Source organism: Amblyomma americanum, chromosome 4 (assembly GCF_052857255.1).
Source record: "Amblyomma americanum isolate KBUSLIRL-KWMA chromosome 4, ASM5285725v1, whole genome shotgun sequence".
Lineage (NCBI taxonomy): Eukaryota > Metazoa > Arthropoda > Arachnida > Ixodida > Ixodidae > Amblyomma > Amblyomma americanum.
Window position 1 is genome coordinate 57,305,841 of NC_135500.1, and position 21,264 is coordinate 57,327,104.

The window sequence follows — 21,264 nt, forward strand, 5'->3', positions numbered from 1 at the left end:
ACATCGCAAGCGTCCACTTTCAGCTGCCGTCATTTTGTCCTCGGAATCCTGCCATATGGTTCGCGGAAATGAAGGCTGTGTTCGACCTTCGGCGCATCGCTTCACAGCGCGTGAAGTATCTCCACGTCGTGTCGACTCACTCCCCCGAGGTAATGGACGAGCTTGACGGTGTTTTGAAGACGCCCGACCCTTCCTCCACATATGATCGTTTCAAGGCTACGGTCCTGATCCGGAAGAGCATCTCGGAGCGCAGCCGCCTGCTGCAATTGCTCAGCACTGAGTACCTTGGCGACCGTCGACCATCTCAGCTCCTCCATCGCATGCGACAGCTGCTCAGCGACCGCCCACAGGACGTCAACAGCCCGCTACTCCGCGAGCTGTTCCTTCGGCGCCTGCCTCAGAACCTCGCGGTCGTCCTGGCTGCCGCAGGTGATGTCAGCTAAGATAAGCTCGTGGAGTTGGCTGACCGTGTCTCGGACTACTCTGGCCCGCGTTCTGTGGCTGCAATTCCTTCCGCCGCGTCGTCCATTCTCGTCGACCGACAGTGAAGCCTCGAGGCTACAATCGATCGCCTCGCGAGCACCGTTGCTGCACTGCGAGCGTCGATTCCTCGTTGCTACCAGTGTTCCTCTCACCAGCGGTTGCGCCATCGTTCCAGTTCCAGTCATCGATCGAGCCCTGCCCGTGACGGGTTCTGCTGGTACCACAGCTAGTTCGGCGCCGCTGCCCGCTAGTGCCCGCAGCCTTGCCTATGGTCGGGAAACGCGCCGGCGAGTCACTGATGACGGCCCGTGACTCTGGCTCTGCATCCAGCCACCTACTATACGTCACGGACAGGATCTCGGGATGCCGCTTCCTTGTAAACCCCGGTGCACAGGTTAGCGTCGCGTCTGCCTCCCGCCTCGATCGACAACGCGGTGTTCAAGGAGCGCCTTTGCAGGTTGTCAGCACCTCCCAGATGGCTACCTACGGACAGCGCTCAGTCACCCTCGATTTGAGCTTACGCCGCACATTCCGGTGGATTATCATTATCGCGGACATGTAGTTTGCCATCCTAGGAGCTGACTTTCTCGCCACTTTTTGCCTGGCTGTCGACGTTCGATCTCGTCGACTGGTGGACCACACGACTCACTTGTCTGTGAACGGTTCCCCCGCTCCGGTGGCCACCCCCATCTTCCAAGCCACTCTGCAGATGCCGTCGTCCGCCTTTGCTGCGATTCTGGCCGATTTTCCTGACATCACGCGGCCCAGCAACCTTGAGCTTCCCGTCCGTCACACCGTCACGAGCCCACCAACGTTCTGCTGACCGCGAAGCCTTGCTGGCGGCCACCTCGTCATTGTTCGGTGCGAATTCGGCCATATGCTGCAAATGGGCATCATTCGGTCGTCGTCCAACAGTTGGTCTTCGCCGCTGCATATGCTGCCGAAACGTGACCCCGGCGATTGGCACCCCTGCGACGACTATCGTGCCCTCAACGCCCAAACTTTCCCGGATCGATATCCTCTCCCTCATATTCACGACTTTTCGGCCGACCTGCATGGCATGACCATATTTTCCAAGATTGACCTGGTGAAGGCCTACCATCAGGTTCCGCTGGAGCGTGCAGACATCCCTAAGACTGCCATTGTAACACCGTTTGGCCTCTTCGAGTACGTCCGTATGCCCTTTGGCCTGCGAAACGCTGCTCAGACATTCTAGCGCTTCATCAACGAGGTCACTCGTGGCCGGCGTTTTGTGTTCGCGTATCTCGATGATCTGCTGGTTGCCAGTTCTTCTTCAGAAGAACACGCTGAACAACTGTGCCTACTCTTTTCACGCCTCGAAGCGCACGGTCTAGTCATCAATCCGGCCAAAAGCGTTTTTGAAGTCGACGCCATCCAGTTCCTTGGCCATCACGTCACAGCGCAGGTAATTCGCTCTTTGGAGAGTAAGGTGCGCGCCATCCGCGACTTTCCTCGCCCAAAGTCGCTTCGCAGGCTTCACGAGTTCCTCGGCCTCCTGAACTTCCACCGACGTTTCTTGCCCGGCATTGCCCGCATTACCCTGCCCCTCACTGATCTCTTAAAGTCACCGCATGGTCCTCACACTCCTCTCGAGTGGACGTCAGCTGCCGAACCCGCCTTCCAAGCCGCCAAGAACACCCTAACCGATGCTATTCTGCTCATGCACCCGCTGGCCTACGCCCCGTTGCGTCTCATCACCGACGCCTCTTGTGCAGCTGTAGGTGCCGTGCTGCAACAGCTTCAGGAAGACTGCTGGTGCCCGCTGGGTTTCTTCTCCCAGAGGCTCAAGCCCACATAGAGGCGCTACAGTACTTTCGGCTAGCTATCTCGCCATTCGAAACTTCCGTCACATTTTGGAAGCAGCCGTTTTTTATGTGCTCATGGACCACAAGCCCTTAACTTTTGCTTTTCGTGTGAACCAAAGGTCATACACTGCACGAGAGATACGGCGCCTTGAGTTTTATTTCTGAATTTAGAGTAGATATAAGACACATCGAAGTACCCGTGAACCGTGCCGCCGATGCGCCCTTCTGCGTCGCTGCTCTTGCATCAGGCGCGCTTGACTTCGCAGCGCTGGCTGCCGCACAGGCGTTAGGCAGTGAGCTTCAAGCCCTCCAAGCCAACCCCGGTTCTCTGACCTTGTCGCCAGTGCCCCTGCCGTTTTGCTCAGACACCATCGTGTGGGACGTTTCCAGTGGTTCTCCACGGCCTTTTGTACCCACCTCGTTCCGCCGCCGCCAAGTCTTCGAAGAGCTGCACTACGCAAGCCATACCGACATTCGTGCTACACAGCGGCTCGTGACGTCTAGGTTCGTCTGGCCAAACGTCAAACGAGATGTCCGCCGCTGGGCTTGTGAGTGCCTGCAATGTCAGCGTGCAAAAACAACGCACCACACGCGGTCACCTCAGCACCCTTTCCGGCACCCCCCGACTGTCGTTTAGACCATGTCCACGTCGACATCGTTGGCCCTCTTCCTCCATCACGAGGTTTTCACTACGTCTTTACGTGTGTTGACCGCTACACACGGTGGCCCGAAACCTTTCCGCTGCCCGATATCACGGTGTCTATACAGTGGCGTCAATTTTTGTCAGTGGATGGATTTCCTGTTACGGCTGCCCCATTGTAGTGATGACGGATCGTGGCCGCCAGTTTCAGTGCGCCTTGTTTCGCGCCCTGACATCTCTGCTTGGCGTGCGCCATGTTCACACAACAGCGTATCATCCCTCCGCGAACGGCATGATGTAACGCTTACACCAACAGCTGAAGGCTGCCCTTGTTGCACGCGAAGCTCGCACCTCTTGGCCCGATTCTCTTGCTTCTCGGCCTTCGATCAGCCTTTAAAGAAGATCTGCGGTGCACGGCGGCGGAAATGGTCTACGGTACTACCGTCCATTTGCCAGGCGAGTTCTCCGTTTCGGCCCGCAACGAGGGCATATCTCCACCTGCATACGTTGTACAACTACGCCTGCTCTTCAGCCGCCTGCAACCTGTCCCCACACGTCCATCGACTCCCAAAGTCGTCGTAAGCAAAGACCTCGCCACGTCCGCACAAGTCTTTGTATGCCGAGACGTCATCAAGCCTTCGCTCACCCCTCCCTACGGTGGCCCTTATCCCGTCCTGCAGCGGGGTGAGAAAACTCTGAAGCTGTCCGTTTATAGACGAGAAGAAATCGTTGCCATCGACCGCGTGATACCCGCCTACATAGCGCATGTTTTTCTTTCAACGCGCCAACACGAAATCTCAAGATCCAGTGCTTCCACTGACGAAGTACGCGCAGCCAGCAAGCATGTCTCATGGATGCCGGCGCTGTTGACTGCCATTCCCCTTCGTGTCCGCGGAGGGGGGGGGGGGGGGGGGGGGGGGCTTGTAGCGCGCTATCACCACATGTGCTCGAGCTGGCTACGTGGGGCCACGTGCGGTGTAGAATAAAGACAGTTGATTCCTGGTGCCCGGCCTGTTCGCTTCATCCTAGTCGCGCTCCGATAATTTGTAGGGGAATAAGTCTCTGTCGCTCAATAATTAGCAACATCCAGTTCACAGAGTTGCACAGGTATGTAGTTTGTGTTGGCTTTCAACATGTCCAAACTCAAAGTCGCCGCGGTGGCTCAGTGGATTTGGCGCTCGGCTGCTGACCCGAAAGACGTGGGTTCGATTCCGGCAGCGGCGTGCGCATGTCGATGGAGACGAAATGCTAGAGGCCTGTGTACTGTGGGATGTCAGTGCACGTTAAAGAACCCCAGGTGGTCGAAATTATCCGAGCCCTCCACTACGCGTCCCTCATATCCAGGGTTGCTTTGGTGGCGTTAAATTCCGCAATACATGTCAAAACTAATGATCTGGATGTTAGCTTTCCTAAGCCTTAGAAGGTGATTTTGGAGCTGGCTAGACACCTTTTTCTTTCAGCTTTTAAGCTCTTTGCATGGCCGGAAACGCTCTTCGTGCCCCAGAATATCAAAGGGCAATGAGAACAACTGGATTACAATTTTGTTCTTAGTACAAATCGATTATTTGCGGGAATGTTTGCGTTTGTCCGACCAGAAGATACCTTTATTAATGCGAATTCAATAGAAGCCCGGTTCAGCCGCGAAACTGGTGTGGTCACGAAAACTGGCGGCACAGAACTTAATGAAGTCACAGGGACTGCCAATAGTCAAATATAGTTAAGAGTTGTCAATAAATAATAGCCAGTTATTTGGCGATAGTCAACAAGGCCTAAGTGATAATTAGCAGACACTAAGTCATCATCATCATCCTCATAAGCTTGACTACGCCCACTGCAGATCAAAGGCCTCTCCCATATATCTCCAATGAACCCTGTCCCGCGCCAGCCGCGGTCACCCTAGGCCCGCGAACTTCTTAAAGAAGAACCGCGATGCTTTTATCAGTACCGATTAATATCCCTAAATAGGTACAGCATGTTCTCCAGGGACCAGTGCAAAAACAATTACTGAAATCGGAGCATGCAAACAAAATTTATTCCACTTTGAAAATAAAAAAAAAGATCAGACGAAAATGCGTTGCAATCACCCATTTCAATCACCCAGTACCGAGATTGGACGCTAAAAATCAGAACCGCGCCTAGGGCGCATGGAGCGGAAAATTGCATGCATTGCTCCTTTGTCGCGGCAGCCCACAGCCGTGCATTTTAACGGCGTCGTCCTGTCGTGTACGCGGCGGTGTGGACAGGACAGGGGTGACTGATAAAAAAGGACGCTTCCAGACGTTTCTTTCTTGGTAAGATTGGAAGGCTATCGGCTCCGTCTCGCTTGCAATAGGACCGGAGTTAAAATCTCGGTGCCGCGAAATCCTCCAACGGATAAAAAAAATCCGCGCGTCGATGGATTTGCATAACTTGGCCTGGGGTGCGACCTGATCTCGGCGACCAGAACCGGCAACGCACTCACTCACCAGAGCAGGATATGGCCACCCTGGTGTAGTACTTGGCCGCTACCTGTTTATATTTATACACCTATTAACCCTCTGCCCTCAGTCCCCATCGGCTGCGGAGCAACTGACCGAGGTGGTGGTCAGAGCTGCGACGCCGCGGAGGGTGCTAAGAATCACCGTCTTTGGACAGGCGGCCATTGGAGTCTGAACCCAGAGACGTTTAACGCTAGAACCTTATCCAGTGAGACTAGTCTGGCAGGGCTGTTCGAGGAACTAGCCGGTATTAATTAGGATGTCATAGGCCTCAGTGAGGTTAGGAGGGGAGGTGAGGCCTAAACAATGTTAAAATGCGTGCACGTACTCTTCTGTCGTAGATTAGCGGACAGAGGAGAACTACGTGTGGGATTATTCATCAATCAGGATATAGCTGGCAATATAGAGAAATTCTATCGCTATCGAAATTAAGCTTAAAAAGAGATACAAAATGAAGGTGGTACAGGCCTACGCGCCCACATTCAGCCTGATGACCAAATCGTCGAAAGCGTCTATGAAGACGTGTAATCGGCAATGAGGAAAGTAAAAACAGAGTACACTGTATGGATGGCGACTTCAATGCGAAGGTGGGCAAGAAGCAGGCTGTAGACCAGGCGGTGGGCGACTATGGCATAGGCTCTAGGAATAGCAGGCGCGAGTTATTAGTAGAGTCCGCACACACAAATAATTTAGGCACCATGAATACCTTCTTCGGCAGACGAGAGAACAGGAAGTGCACGTGGGAGAGCCCCAGTGGTTAAGTAGAAATGAAATATACTATGCGCTCACCCTGGCCTCGTGCAGGACGTGGAGGTCCTCGGAAAGGTGCGCTGTAGCGACCACAGAATGGTAAGGTCTCGAATTAGCTTAGACTTGAAGAGGGAACGGAGGAACCAAGTGAAGAGGAAGTCCATTAACGAGCTATCGGTAAGGGGGAAATTAGAGGAATTCAGGATTTCGCTGCAGAACTGAAGTTCATCTCTAAGTGAGGACCACGACCTTAATGTTCAAGCAGTGAACGATGATCTCGCAACTATCATTACAGAGTGCGCAGTAGAGGCCCAGCGGCGGCCTAGCGGTTTGAGCATCTGCCTCGTAAGCGGGAGGTGCGGGGTTCGATCCCCATTGCCGCCGGGTACCCACCAGTGATACAATGGGCACAAGCTTTCCCCTGCCTGGTGCTAGGCTTGTTAGGGTGAAAATGCTTGGGAAATGGGTCTTTGACCTTACCTTGTGAAATGAAAAACTACCTTGTGCCATGGCGCTCTTTAGCCAAAGCTGCCCTTGCACCATAAAAATTCATCTTCATCATCAAGACAGCGCAGTAGAAGCAGGCCGTAAGATGTTTAAACAGGATACCGGCAAGCTCTCACAGGAAACGAAAGATATGATTAAAACCAAACCGTCAAAGCCGCTAACCCCACAGAAAAAAATACAACTGGCAGGACTACCAAAGTTAATCAGTAAGCGCAAGGTTAGCGACAAAAGGAAGTTTAATACGAAGACAATCGAGCATGCTGTAAATAAAAGAGGCAGCCTAACAGGGGTGAAGAGGAAGCTAAATATAAGTAAAAATCAGATGTATGCGCTAATAGACAAACATGGCAATGTCATTAGTATTATGGATAAGATTGTTAAAGTAGCCGAAGAGTTCTACACAAATCTATAGAGCTGCTAATGTAATCAGGGCCTTAATAATAAGAGAGGCAGTAGCGCAAAGCAAGGAGACATCGCGGCAATAACAAAAGATGAGGTAAAGAGAGCCTTAGGAGCAATGCAAAGAGAGAAATCAGCTGGTGAGGATCAACTAACAACAGATATTGTGCTAGAAAAAGTAGCCACCCTCTGTCCGCAATGCCTTACGACCCCGAGCGTATCGGATGCTTGGAAGAACGCTAACATAATGTTATTTCATAAGAAAGGAGACGTCAAGGAGTTGAAAATTACAGACCGATCAGCGTACTGTCCGGTTCCTACAAGGTATTTACTAAGGTAATCACAAATAGAATCAAGACAACCATAGACTTCAATAAACCAAACGATCAGGCTTTCGTAACAGATACTGGAATATAGACTACATTCACACAGTCAATCAGGTGACAGAAAAATGCGCAGAATTTAACCAAAACCTATATAGGTATAGTCTTCAGAGATTAATGGTGTCTTCGGCTGACGGCACTCGTGGAGTTTTCCACGCACTCGTGCGGTGCTCCACATTTGGCTGGATGCCACTCGTGCAGTGCCTTACGTTCGGCTGGGACGAGCACGACACGAGTGCGCGCCACCGCGCCACCGTGGAGACCGACGGTGGAGCGCGGTGCAATCCCGTCGTGCAGCTCGCGCTAGCAGACGTCGCGGGCGGACGATGCTGTTGGCGCAGACAATATCACTACACAGTGGCCGATAGGAAGCATCGACGAAGCGGAAACGCGAAGCATCACAAGTGGGCATATTTTAAAGAAATGTTGAATATTGTAGCGGCTGCAATGCATGTATTCGCGCTGCAATCATGCAGCCACCGGCCGGCGAGCGCTGTGCCTTGACCGTTTGAAAAAAATTAAAGGTTCGTCAATATATTTAGTGCGGAGAACGGCAAATGCGGTTCATCTGGCACGCCTGCACTTTATGACATCATACTTTTTGTCAACGTGAGCATAGGTTAAAAGATATATCAATACAGTGACAATGTGGGGAGCTGAGATTGGATTGAGAATCGTCAGCAGATATTTTCGGAAGTCACTCTAGCTGCTCTAAAGCGTATGCGTCAACACCAGCAAGCATAAAGCCGTGGTGTGTCTGACAAACCTGCACAAGCACAGTCGCAGTATTTCATGAGCATGGTCGTGGTTCCCGCATAGCCCACCGTCGCTATGAACGCCGGTCCTGCGCGCTGTTACTGAAGAGGTTGTTGCTAACTGTACAAATTGCTGACTGCAGTCGTTGGCGTCGGCCGCTCATAAAAATGGCCTCTGAGATCTGTGAGAGTCTCAGAGGCCACGGTGAACAGAGGGCAGAAAGAGCAACGGCACTCTGACAATGTTTTGCACGTTCGGCTGAGGTGCAAGTGGACGTGCCACTCGTGTAGTATTTGACGTCACTTCCTGAGCACCGGCACGGAGGCAGTGCGGCTCAGCCGAAGACACCATAAGAGAAAGCATTTGACTCAGTCGAAACCTCAGCAGTCCTGCAGGCATTGCGGAACCAGGGTGTAGAAGAGTCTTATGTGAAAATACTGGAATATATCTATAACCGCTGTACAGCCACAATAGTCCTCCATAAAATCAGCAAGAAAATTCTAATAAGGAAGAGTGACAGGCAGGGAGACATGATCTCGCCGATGCTATTCGCAGCCTGTCTAGAGGAGGTATTCAGAGGTCTTCATTCGGAGCAGTTGGTGATATGAGTGAATAGAGAAATAGCTGATGACATTGTTTTGCTAAGTTACTCGAGGATGACTTGCAAACCACGATCAAATGTACACGGGCTGCTGAATCGGGCATTTAAAATTAATATGCGAAAAGCCGAAGTACTGTTCAACACTCTCGGAAGGGAACAACACTCTACAATTGATAGCGAGGTGCTGGAAGTGGTAAGGGAAAACGTCTAGTTAGGGCAGGTAGTGACCGCAGATCCGGATCACGAGAGTGAAATAACTAGAAGAATAAGAGTGGCATGAAACGCATATGGAAGGGTTTTTTTCATATCAGGAGTGGCATTTTACCAATACCTCAGAAGGGAAAAGTATTTAACAGCTGTCTTACACCTACTCACTTATTATGCAGGAACGTGGAGGCTAACGAAAATGGTTAAGCTTAAATTGAGGATAACGCAGCGAGCTATGGAAGGAAAAATGGCAGGTGTAACGTTAAGATAAAGAAAAAGGGCAGAGTGGGTGAAAAAAGAAATGCAAGTTAATGACATCCTAGTCGAAATCAAGAGGAAGATATGGGCTTTTGCAGGGCATGTAATGCGAAGGCAAGATAACCGCTGGTCCTTAAGGGTGACGAAGTGGATACCAAGAGAAGACAAGCTTAGCAGGGGGAGGCAGACAGTTAGGTGTGCGAATGAGATGAACAAGTTTGTGGGGTAGGGTAGCGGCAGCTGGCGCAGCATACATGGGATAGGCGTTTGTCCAGCAGTGGGCGTATTCAGGCTGATGACAATAATGTTAAGGCGGCGTTGTGCATTATTAACCAGCGTCCGGCATAATTGCTGTTTACCGAGAAGAAAACCTGCTGTCCCACTGCTTTCCTCCAATATGCCATTCATATCTCCTGACAACGAGTGCATGTAGCTGCCTGCGCTACGCCAAGCGCTATCACCTTGGGCTCCGGACTGCGCTGCCAGACTCGCACTTCGAGCACTTAATCATTCCATGTCTTGCTGCTGTAGGTTACAGGCAGAGTAGATCCGATCCCGGCCCAACTAAATGCCGTGTCTTTGATAAGTATTGATCATTATTGAACTGCTATAAGAAACCACTAAGCTTATTGCGAAAAACGCACTCCCTCTCAGTGTGTGGCTCAACTTGTCTTCAAAGATCCCCGCAAATGTCGGGCCGCTGGAATATAATTTCAGAAAGATAAAGTGTTACGTACTGCCACGCCAACAAAATCGAGTTGTTTGTAAACATTGATCGGTACATGCTATTGGACAATTGTCATAGCTTATGTGTTATCATATCTAGTCGGCCAGTTTAGGGTCTTGGCGTCTTTCTTGGAGAATTTGGTCATGTAAAAAAACAGCCAATTTCAAAATGTGCACTTGCAATTTGGAAGGCATCGACTGGGAATGCTTGAGAAGCAGAGAGGTTTCCTATTCTGAGAAGGCACAACTGCAACTGTAATGGTTTCTCTTCGAGCAAAACTGAGGTCTCCCGGAATGTGCCAACAGAAAATTCTGCTTAATAGCTGTTTCGCGATGACGGAAGCTTGGCCGCTTGTCAAAATGTAGCTGGGTAACGGATTCGTTCAACCGCTGCATCACATTTGCGCCCAGCACCATTTCGAAGTGAACAAGTGTTATGATGCGGGTCGCTGTTGGTTTTATTTGTGCTCGAGAGAAAGTGTGGTGGAGTCACCTGTTGGAAATGTCGAAGACTTCGATGTACAACGAAACAACTGTTTCCCGTTATGTAGGGAACTAGAAGTGAATTTGTTGTTTCTGCATATCTTATTTCTGGCATGCTCTTTCAAGTAACGAAGCTTTGGATCTATACATGCCGTTAAGAGGAACACAGAGAGAAGGTTTATGCCGAGAAATGCTGTGGGGCGATGCATGATTGATAGAGCATCGTCAGAACTGTTGCTTTCATTCTGTCACAAGGTCCTAGTAATGCTAAGTAGACGCTAATGAAAGATACGCTCCACTGGTTACGGTTTTAATGCGAAATCGCTCAGCTGCTGAATTCACCTAAAAAGTGGCCGAACATATCTTTTGCTCCAGCAGTGTTTTTATCCATCTTCAATACTACAATTTACTTACCCATGCAGCTGTAATATCTGCTCAGTTTTCTAGCGAGAGGATCACATTTTTGCTCAGTGGTATCAACAAAAAAATTGCGGCTTCTCCGTAAAAGAATGCCCTGATTTCTCAATTCCCAGATGAGTTCACTGAGTCCCGTGGCCCCACTTGACCAATCAGAGAGCACCGCAAAATTTGAAATTCTCCACGCGATTTTCTGATTGGCTGAAAGAGGTCACGTGGCCTTGTTACTCACACTAACTAAATGCAATCTCATTTTCTTAATTAATAATGTGGTCAGGAAGGCCCCAGGTTTCTTGATTTTGTTTTACAGCCATTATTGAAGTTGTGCTATGAATCAATATAGAAAATTGCACAAAATGCGCAGGTCTACTGTGGCCAGTGCGAGATTCGTCTAGGCCACGAGTTCTTGGGCGAAGGACCGAAAGGAAGGTCGCGATTCTGAATAACATCGGAATCCCTCAAGTTCTTCCCCAAAAGTAAGAGTTCAGTGTGTGCACAGCAGCCAATAATAGAATGCACGCTGCAGTACTTCTGTTCCACAACGCCCGTAGTGCCATAAATTTCAGTCACTTCCCTCCCCCCCCCCCCCCCCCCCCCCCACCGGCCAGTTCACGGGGTTTACAGATGGCCTATTTGCGTCAGTCTAGAAACGGTGCAGCAAATATTTAATGTCGTGAGTATGGGCACTGTAGAATGCTGCTGAGACAGCCATAAAGAAAAGGAGGGATTTTAGTCATGGCTCCTTGCGTTCGGTATGCTTCGCCGGTGCTGGCCCTCACAATTTCCAGCATGCTAGCATAAGCAAGAGGAGAGCGAAAGACCTCAAGAGAGGAGGCCCAAACCGGAACAAAGCGTGTTACCCCAGTGGAATTGAGAACATTACCGATGTTGAGCACTAACGGCTTGCATAACACACCTAAGAACGAAAGAGTGGCATTAGGAAAGACATTAAGAACACCACCAAAGAAGTGAAGAAAGTAAAAGTGACTGAAACAGGCACATAAATTGAGAGCACACCTGGCACAGGCAACAGAGGCATTTCACTGACAGTTAAGAGACGGCAAACTGGAGACGAAATAATTGTTAAACATCAACTGGGCTATTTCACACGGCCATGCTGCGCATGCGCGTTTCTAATCCGCTGCCCTCTCTCACGCTTCACTAGTTAACCAAACCGCCACGACCTGAGCGCAGACAGGTGCAAGCCGCTCTGCGTAGGCAGTTGTCGCCTTGCGGAACCGGATAACGCCTGTGACTTTCACAAGCGTGTGCTTTCCACGAGATTTATGTGCAGCAGACAAATCTTTCGCGCCCTTCCAAGTCGGCGCAGCATCTCATGAAAATAGACAAACAGAATGGTTAGAAGACCTGCTTCACACTGTAGTAGTATGCCGTGTGGAAGACGAATACTACAGTAGTAACTGCATGATCCACTACGATAGCACCATTACATTTGCCGGAAAAAGGCCAGGGCAAGCAGCACTACTTGTGCCTCGTAAAATTTCTTACCTGGCCCCCGCCGACACCCTTAACGGTAAGCTACCGCATACGGCTTGGTCGTAGAGGGCTTGAGCTCGAACTAAGATATTTTCTATGTTTTCAAGGTAACAGCGTCTTCGTCTTGACCGTCCTCTTTTCACGCCGTTGTAGGAAGGTGAACCGCGAACTTGCAAATTGAGCTACACTTTTATTTCATCATTGTTATCCGGTAGCTACGGCATCTACATTCTAAACACGATAAAGCCTATGTGGGATTAAAAAGAGAGTAAGCTGTCCTCTAACGCACTCCTTTTCAGGGTTGGGATATGTTTAACTCCCAGAGCAGATAGTTTTTTTTTAAGCGAAATTTATTGCCCCAGAGCATCAATGATAGGTGAAGGTGTGATGAATGATGTAGTAGACATTAAATGAATGGAAAAAGGTTAGCTGATTTGATGAAGTCCAGTAGAGAACGTTAGTAGGCTGTGCTTGATCTCAGATCGTTACCACATATTCAGGGTAACAGCTATTATGCGCAATGATTGGCAGCGCAGGCATATGCTCTTTGCAGAGCATAGAAACTTGATGCAGTTAGGAATGGGAGAGACTTTTGAACACAGCGCAGAAGATAGTGAGGTTAGTAAATATAGAGAATTGAGCCTCGGTTATGAGTAACTGCCACAACTTTGCATGTTTTGAAGGGAAAATTTGTATCCGCGGTCATCGGTAAGTATTCCCTATATTTAGCGATGGAAATATACCGCAGAAAAATATACCTTGTCACTAAAAACCAGATACATGGTTGGCTCATTAGATGCTCTCATGTAGATGGGAGGCGGCCGGTTCAATGTCCCAGCTGCAGGTGGCAAATGTAGCCCAGGTTGGCCCGCACGAGTGGAGCCGTGGATACTCGGCGAGGCGACGTCTTCCTTCGTACGGAGAAGCGGAGAAGGTGTCAAATAGGGTGCTGCGACAGAGAGTGCCTGGGTGCGGCAGAAGCGTCGCGTTCAGCGGAAATATGCGGGACACCTCGGATCTCTTGAGTTTCTTGCCGTCCCGCGTTGCACCTTTGAGTTGGAGCGCGCACACGCTGCAGGCCTGCTTTGCTGCGAGATAGCGCAGGCACCTCAACGAGTGAAGCGTGGTCGGACAGTGCCGGTAAACAGAGTGGACCTTCGCCAACGTGCCAGCATGCAATATGGTCGGTGGCTGAGGACACTTCACCGAGGTACTGGGGAAGTGGCAAAGTCACAGAATGGAATGCTTGTTGGCGGGAAACAGCTCCCAGAGGTACTGGGGAGGTGCAGGTGCCAGTAGCGGACCTTCTACAACACCTCTCTCTTGTCCATGAAAAAGATTCCACTAGAAGGCAGCTTACTCAGTTTTTTATATATGTTGGGCTTTTTTATCGGGTGATATAAATACGTCTTCCCCGCTTTAACCGCGGCTGACGCTGTTCAAGTCGCCCGGACCCCACCCCGTGATCGCGTACGCTACCGAGCGCATGCAAAACCACGGTGGGTCTTGCTCTGAGGGAACAAAGGAACGAAACACTCTGGCTGACACAAACAGGCATTTACAGCTACAACAACAATAAAGCCAGCTAGCAACAAGACACGCTAAGGAATCGAGGTCGTCCGACTCACCAGCAGGGTTACGAGCGAATGTTCGCCCACGCTAGGGCAACGGATACTCCGAGGCCGGACGAGACGAGATACGGGAGCAAGTCTCCCGCTGGCGAAGAGCGGAGCCACGAGCCACACATTCGCCTCCTTAAGCGAATCTCCAACAAGCATCATGGCATGCGAGAGTCCAACCTCCTGCGCCTTGTTCAAGCTTTCGTCTGCTCCCGCATCACCTACTCTGGACCCTACTTACGTCTCACTCGTGCCGAAAGCGAACGGCTAGACGCGTCACTTCGAAAAGCATACAAGACGGCCCTAGGTCTTCCCATGTCCACAGCTACCCATAAGCTCATGGCTCTCGGAATCTCCAATACCGTGAGCGAACTGATCGAAGCAACCCTCACCGCCCAGTATGAGCGGCTCTCACTCACACACGCTGGCCGAGCGGTACTGCAGCAAGTTGGGATCTCCCCGCCGAGATCGGCCCCAAGTTACGCTGAACTTACATCGGAATATCGCCTAAATCTCCGCATTCCTCCCATTCCCAAACGGATGCACCCGGAACACCACGCCGAGAGACGGGCCGACCGGGCTCGTCAGTTCGAGAAACGCTTCAGCGGACGTCCGGACGTCACGTATACGGACGCCTCTTACCATCCATCGAGGCCAGCGATGGTGGCGGTAGCTCTCGCCCCTCACCGCAGCTGGTACACAGCCTGCAGCCTTCGCAATGCAGAAACAGTCACCGCAGCTGAGGAGGTTGCCATTGCGCTCGCGCTAGCCGACCCTAATACCAAAGTCGTCATCAGTGACTCTCAACAGGCTATTCGCAATTACGATGCTGGCCGTATCTCTTGCCAGGCGTTACACATTCTACGTTCTACAGCACCCTCTTCCACATCTCGCTTACTTCTTTGGGCTCCAGCCCACGAGTCGCTCAGCGGAAACGCCCAGGCACACACTCTCGCTCGAGATCTCAGCTGCCGAGCCGAGAGTATGATGAGCCACCCTGCTTCCGCTGACACTAATATCCCACGCGCTTCACTATCTCTACTCACCACTTACACGGACATACTCCAGCACTACAGACTCCAAAGGTGCACATATCCTCCCGCACACCGCGATCTAACAAGACGCGAGGCCGTCCAATGGCGCAAACTACAAACTGGCAGCTTCCCACACCCCCTCTTATACAGCAGGATCTTTCCGGAACAGATAGCCCCCATGTGTAAACACTGCTCAACTCCGGCCACACTCATACACATGGTGTGGACTTGTACACATTACAACAGAGACAACGCAAACACCCCAGAGACGTGGGAGTCTCTCCTGTGTACTTCCAAGCCAGCAGACCAACGCTGGCTTATCCAGCGCGCGGTGGAGGCCGCGGCATCCCAAGGGATCCCCGCCGACCTCCTCTAAGTCAGCGCAACCGGTCCTTTGACTGGTCCCCTGTTTTTGGGCGCAATAAAAGAGTTTACCTACCTACCACACATTCGCTCGCGCCGACGATCCCAGGCTCCCAGGTGAAGAGTCCGCTTTCCCGCGCGCAGCAACATCGCCTTCTGTCGCGCTCGTGTCGCCGTCTCCTGTTAGTTACGTTAAGTAGAGAAAATCACGCGGCACGTCCTGCCTCTAGGCGAAGCCGTTGCTGCAGAGGGCATCGCGGGAAAGCCAGGAAAGGGGACAGCGGGACAGTCCCCACAATGTATGTATGTATGTATGTATGTATGTATGTATGTATGCATGTATGTATGTATGTATGTATGTATGTATGTGTGTGTGTGTGTGTGTGTGTGTGTGTGTGTGTGTGTGTGTGTGTGTGTGTGTGTGTGTGTGTGTGTGTTTGTGTGTTTGTGTGTGTGTGTGTGTGTGTGTGTGTGTGTGTGTGTGTGTGTGTGTGTGTGTGTGTGTGTGTGTGTGTGTGTGTGTGTATGTATGTATGTATGTATGTATGTATGTATGTATGCAAGTATGGATGGATGGATGTATATTTCACTGCCGTGAGGCGGTGAACCTTGAAATATATATACCTGGAAAAGTTTATATATATATATATATATATATATATATATATATATATATATATATATATATATATATATATATATATATATATATATATATATATATATATATATATATATATATATATATATATATATAGTCTTGAGAAAGGACAGGCGCTGTCTGAAACGTCGACTCAAAATAAATCTATGGCTAATTGAAGCGTTTTCAACTTTGAATTTTTGCCTCTAGCAACCAAATACGTTTATCTTTCTATATATATATATATATATATATATATATATATATATATATATATATATATATATATATATATATATATATATATATATATATATATATATACTTATGAAGGGAGTCAACAGTCACCGAAACCAAGGTGGATAGGGGAACGTTTTTTTAAATGTGTTGTGCTTATCAGTGGGATAATAGCTGGTAAGAGGATGTCGTCCTTCGGTGGTCTGTATGACTGTGGAGTAAAATCTGCTGTAGGAGGTCAGCCATGAAAGCTGTACCCTTGTCGGTGATTAGGCTCTCCGGGGCACCGTGACGTAAAACGATCTGATGGATGAAAAATTTTGCTACGTCAAGGGCTGTGGCACTTGGCAGAGCTGATGTTTCCGCGTATCGGGTCAGATAGTCAGTTGCCACGATGACCCACTTGTTTCCCGAATGAGAAAGAGGGAATGGGCCCAGCATGTCCATCCCGATCTGCTGGAAAGGCCGCGATGGTGGTGCTATAGGCTTCAAGAATCCAGCAGGTTTTGTTGAGGGCACTTTGCGACGCTGACAGCCTCGGCACGTTCTGACGTAGTGTGCAACGGCCGACTGAAGGCGGGGCCAGTAATACTTCTCTTTGATTCTTGCAATCGTGCGGGCTACACCCAAATGTCCAGAAGTCGGTTCATCGTGTGAAGCTTGAAGGATTTCGTCCCTTAGGCTCGTCGGTATAACAATAAGGTATTGCTGATTGTTTGCGGCGAAATTTTTCTTTACGAGGACACCATGGCGAACGCAGAGAGACGCTACCGAGCGCTTGAAAGCCTTCGGGACAGTCGGGCGGGTCCCGTTAAGGAACTCAATGAGGTCCCGAAGTTCTGGGTCGGCGTATTGTTTGTCAGCAAGGCTCGTTGCACTGATCGCATTTAAGGTGATGTCGTCGTCGTAGTTGCCGTCCTCCGTTGGGGATTCGACGGGGGCACGCGAGAGGCAATCGGCATCCGAGTGTTTTCGGCCGGACTTGTACGCCACTGTCATGTCGTATTCTTGGAGGCGCAGACTCCATCTGACAAGGCGGGCTGATGGATCTTTGAGGGTCGCAAGCCAACACAAGGCATGATGGTCCGTAACTACAATAAAACGTTTTCCATAAAGGTAGGGTCAAAAATTCGACGTCGCCCACACGATCGCTAGACACTCTTTCTCAGTTGCTGAGTAGTTGGCTTCAGCGCGAGTCAAAGAGCGGCTGGCGTAAGCGATGACTCGCTCTCGACTGCTGTGGATTTGAACCAGAACGGCACCCAGGCCTACGTTGCTTGCGTCAGTATGAAGCTCCGTATCTGCGTTTTCGTCGAAGTGAGCCAGAACTGGAGGTCCTTGCAGGTGGCGTTGAAGAGTTTCAAATGCTTGTGCTTGAGGGGCATCCCACGTGAAAGGCGTGTCTGTCCTTGTAAAACGCGTCAGGGGCTCGGCGATTTGAGCGAAATCTTTCACAAAGCGACGGTAGTAGGCACATAATCATAGAAAGCGGCGGACTTCCTTTTGGTCCTGCGGTGGAGGGAAATTGGCAATTGCTTTGGTTTTGTCCGGGTCCGGCCGAACTCCCTCGCAACTGACGACATGACCCAAGAACTTTAGCTCAGTGTAAGCAAAGCGGCATTTCTCATTTTTTAACGTTAGCCCAGAAGACTTTATGGCTTGCAGCACAACTTCAAGGCGCCGAAGGTGCTCCTCGAACGTTGGGGCGAACACAACAACGTCATCAAGGTAGGCGAGGCATGTCTGCCACTTCAGGTCTGCCAGAACTGTGTTCATCAGCCGTTGGAACGTCGCGGGTGCAGAGCACAAACCAAATGGCATTGCCTTAAACTCATAGAGCCTGTCCGGAGTAATAAATGCGGTTTTCTCTCGGTCCCGTTCATCTACCTCGATTTGCCAATATCCTGATTTGAGGCCTATGCATGAGAAATATTTTGCATAGCAGAGGCGATCGAGAGCATCGTCGATTCGAGGAAGGGGATAAACATCTTTTTTAGTTACTTTGTTTAGGCGACGGTAGTCCACACAAAACCGCAGTGTACCATCTTTTTTCTTCACGAGGACGACAGGTGCCGCCCAGGGACTACGAGAGGGCTGAATGACATCGTCTCGAAGCATCTCCTTAACTTGACGGCTGATTGCGGCGCGTTCCGTGGAAGACATGCGGTAAGGTGACTGTCTGAGAGGGTGCACGGCGTCATCTGTAATTATCCGATGCTTGGCCAAGTGTTTTCTGCCGACGCGGGAAGAAGTCGAGAAGGTATCGCCGTAGCGCTGGAGGAGATTTTCTACTTGGCCTTTCTGCTGCGGCGAAAGTGCGGGGATAATGTCGTACTGGAAGTCGGGAACACCGGCTTGAACTTCTGTTGACGACACCATGGCAAGACTGGGCGCTCGTCGAATGTCGGCGATACCATGAACGTGGGCCATAGTAGTCCCAAGGCTAAGATGTTGGTGCTCACTGCCAAAATTCGTAAGCAGGACTTCGGTTTCTCCGTTTTCGAGGTAAACGACCCCTCTGGCGACAGCAAGGCAGCGGTCGAAAAGCATAATTGGTTTGCTTTCGACGACACCTTCAAACTTTCGCAGCGTCTTCGCGCCGACAGAGACCACAACGCTCGAACGGGGTGGAATGGTGACGTCATCAAGGGTGGAAAGAGCCGCGGGACGTTCGAAAGCACTGTGGATTGCGTTCTCGGTGGAGAACGTCACTGACTTCGATTTAAGGTCAATGACCGCGCCATTTTCTGTCAAAAAATCTATTCCGAGGATTACGTTCCGGGAACACTGGTCGAGTACGACGAAGGTGGCCAGGTACGTGTCCTCTTCGATGGTTAATCGTGATGTGCACGTGCCAGCTGGGGTGATCAAATGACCCCCGGCAGTACAAAGCTGCGGGCCCGTCCAAGGTGTGGTCACCTTTTTCAGAGTCGCGGCAAAAGTTCCACTGATTACCGAGCAGTCGGCGCCGGTGTCCACAAGTGCGGTGACGTCGGTACCGTCGATTGAAATGTTCAGATCAGCAGTTGTAGTCATAGGTTTACGGGAACGTCGCGGAGTCCGCTCACGGCTGCGGTGCGGCACCAGGCGGTTTCGTTGCGGCGAAGAATTGATGCGGGGAAGCGTGTTATCGGTCTGGTGATCGTCGGTGCGTCGCATAAGCGGTCGGTCATGTTTGTGCTGCAGTGGAGGATCTTGGACATGTCGCAGGTGAGCAACCTTGCCCCCAAAGGTTGCCGCTTCTAGTTTTCCCGACGGGGACTAGGAGACCTTCAACGCGAAATGTCGGCGGAAAAACGTCGCGGAGACGAGAAACGACGTGGAGACGGCGACCGGGCATAGCAGTGTGGTGCTTCGGGTGTCGCGGCCAGGTAATCGCTTATTTCTGGAGGCCATTGACCACGCTGCGGTCGGGGCGCATCGACACGATATCCCTGCAGACCCATACGTCGGTAACGACAGTTGCGGTAGACGTGACCGGACCCGCCGCAGTGATAGCACAGAGGGCGATAATCAGCGGTACGCCAGACGTCGCTCTTCCGAGGGAGAACCTGAGAAGGGTGAGGTGGGTGTGGTTGGCGGTGAATGTGGCCAGGTGTATCCGGGCGACTTGGAGGCGGCGGTGGACGGCGAACGGCTGCGGCGTATGTCATCATCTGGGGTGTTGTGTTCGGGTGAAGAGGGGCTGGCGGCGTGAGCGCCTGTTGGACCTCTTCACGAATAATGTCCGAAATGGAAGAAACTTGCGGCGACTCCGGGGCTGGAAAGAGCTTTTGAAGCTCTTCGCGTACGACGGTCCGAATGGTTTCCCGAAGGATGTCGTGGCTAGAAGCATCGACACCGCTGGTAGACATCAGCGACGGCGGACGCTCGTACTGTCTGGATCTCATGTCGAGCATCTTTTCCATCGTAGTGGTTTCGGAAACAAATTCAGCGACCGTTTTGGGCGGGCTTCGAGCTAACCCAGCGAAGATCTGCTCCTTGATGCCCCTCATAAGAAAACACAGCTTCGTCTCTTCGGACATGTTGGGATCAGCCCGGCGGAAGAGCTTCGCCACGTCCTCGGAGTAAACGAGGACGGTCTCATTTGGTAGTTGGACGCGTGTCTGGAGGAGCAGCTCGGAACGTTCTTTCCTGAGGACGGTGGTAAAAGCCTTCAAGAACTGAGTCTTGAAGGAGCCCCATGTTGTTATTGTGGCTTCTCGGTTCTCAAACCAAATACGAGCTGCACCCTCCAGTGACAAAAACACGTGCTGCAGCTTCGAGTCGTCAGTCCACCTGCTGTATTGGGCTATGCGCTCGAACTTCTCGAGCCAGTACTCCGGGTCCTCACCTGGGAAACCTTGAAAGGTGGGTGGTTCGCGTGGCTGCTGCAGCACGACCGACGGCAAAGGGATGGCATCCGGCATGCTCACGGAGGTGTTTGTGGGCACTGACAGTCGCGCTGAGGTCAGTTTCCTGGCGGTCGGACGAGACTGCAGAGGCCCGAACTCTGGTTGCAGTCCTTGCAGCCGCCGGCTACTTTTATGGGTGGGCGTAACTTCGACTCTCAAGGTGTCAAGCAGGCTGAAGTCCCGGCTTCTTGGAGGGGTCTCGAGCATGGGGTGCACTACCCAGCACCTCCACCAAAAATGTCACCCGTGAATGCGGTGATCACTGAACACAGGAACGCAGGATCCGACGAACGTCTGCACCACAGCTCAAGATCGCTGACACCTCCGCTTCCTCTTCTTCGAGACGGCGCGCGCTTCAGGTCAGCGCTAAGCGAAAATGCGGAATGCACTGTGTCAATATATATATATATATATATATATATATATATATATATATATATATATATATATATATATATATATATATATATATATATATATATATATATATATATATATATATATATATATATATATATATTGGAGAACCTCCGGAGACTGCGGCGGTCCCTAAGTGGTCCGAGCGCG

The 21,264-nt window shown here is 50.8% G+C and overlaps 1 pseudogene across 1 annotated transcript in view; it reads left to right on the top strand.

Moving 5' to 3' along the window:
* LOC144130127 (methionine-R-sulfoxide reductase B1-like) overlaps positions 1-21,264 on the top strand; it is a 41,720-nt pseudogene that overhangs the window by 16,028 nt on the left and 4,428 nt on the right. Inside the window, exon 3 of the transcript XR_013313980.1 lies at positions 11,278-11,389. The product of XR_013313980.1 is annotated as a methionine-R-sulfoxide reductase B1-like (transcript). The remainder of the gene's footprint in view (positions 1-11,277; positions 11,390-21,264) is intronic.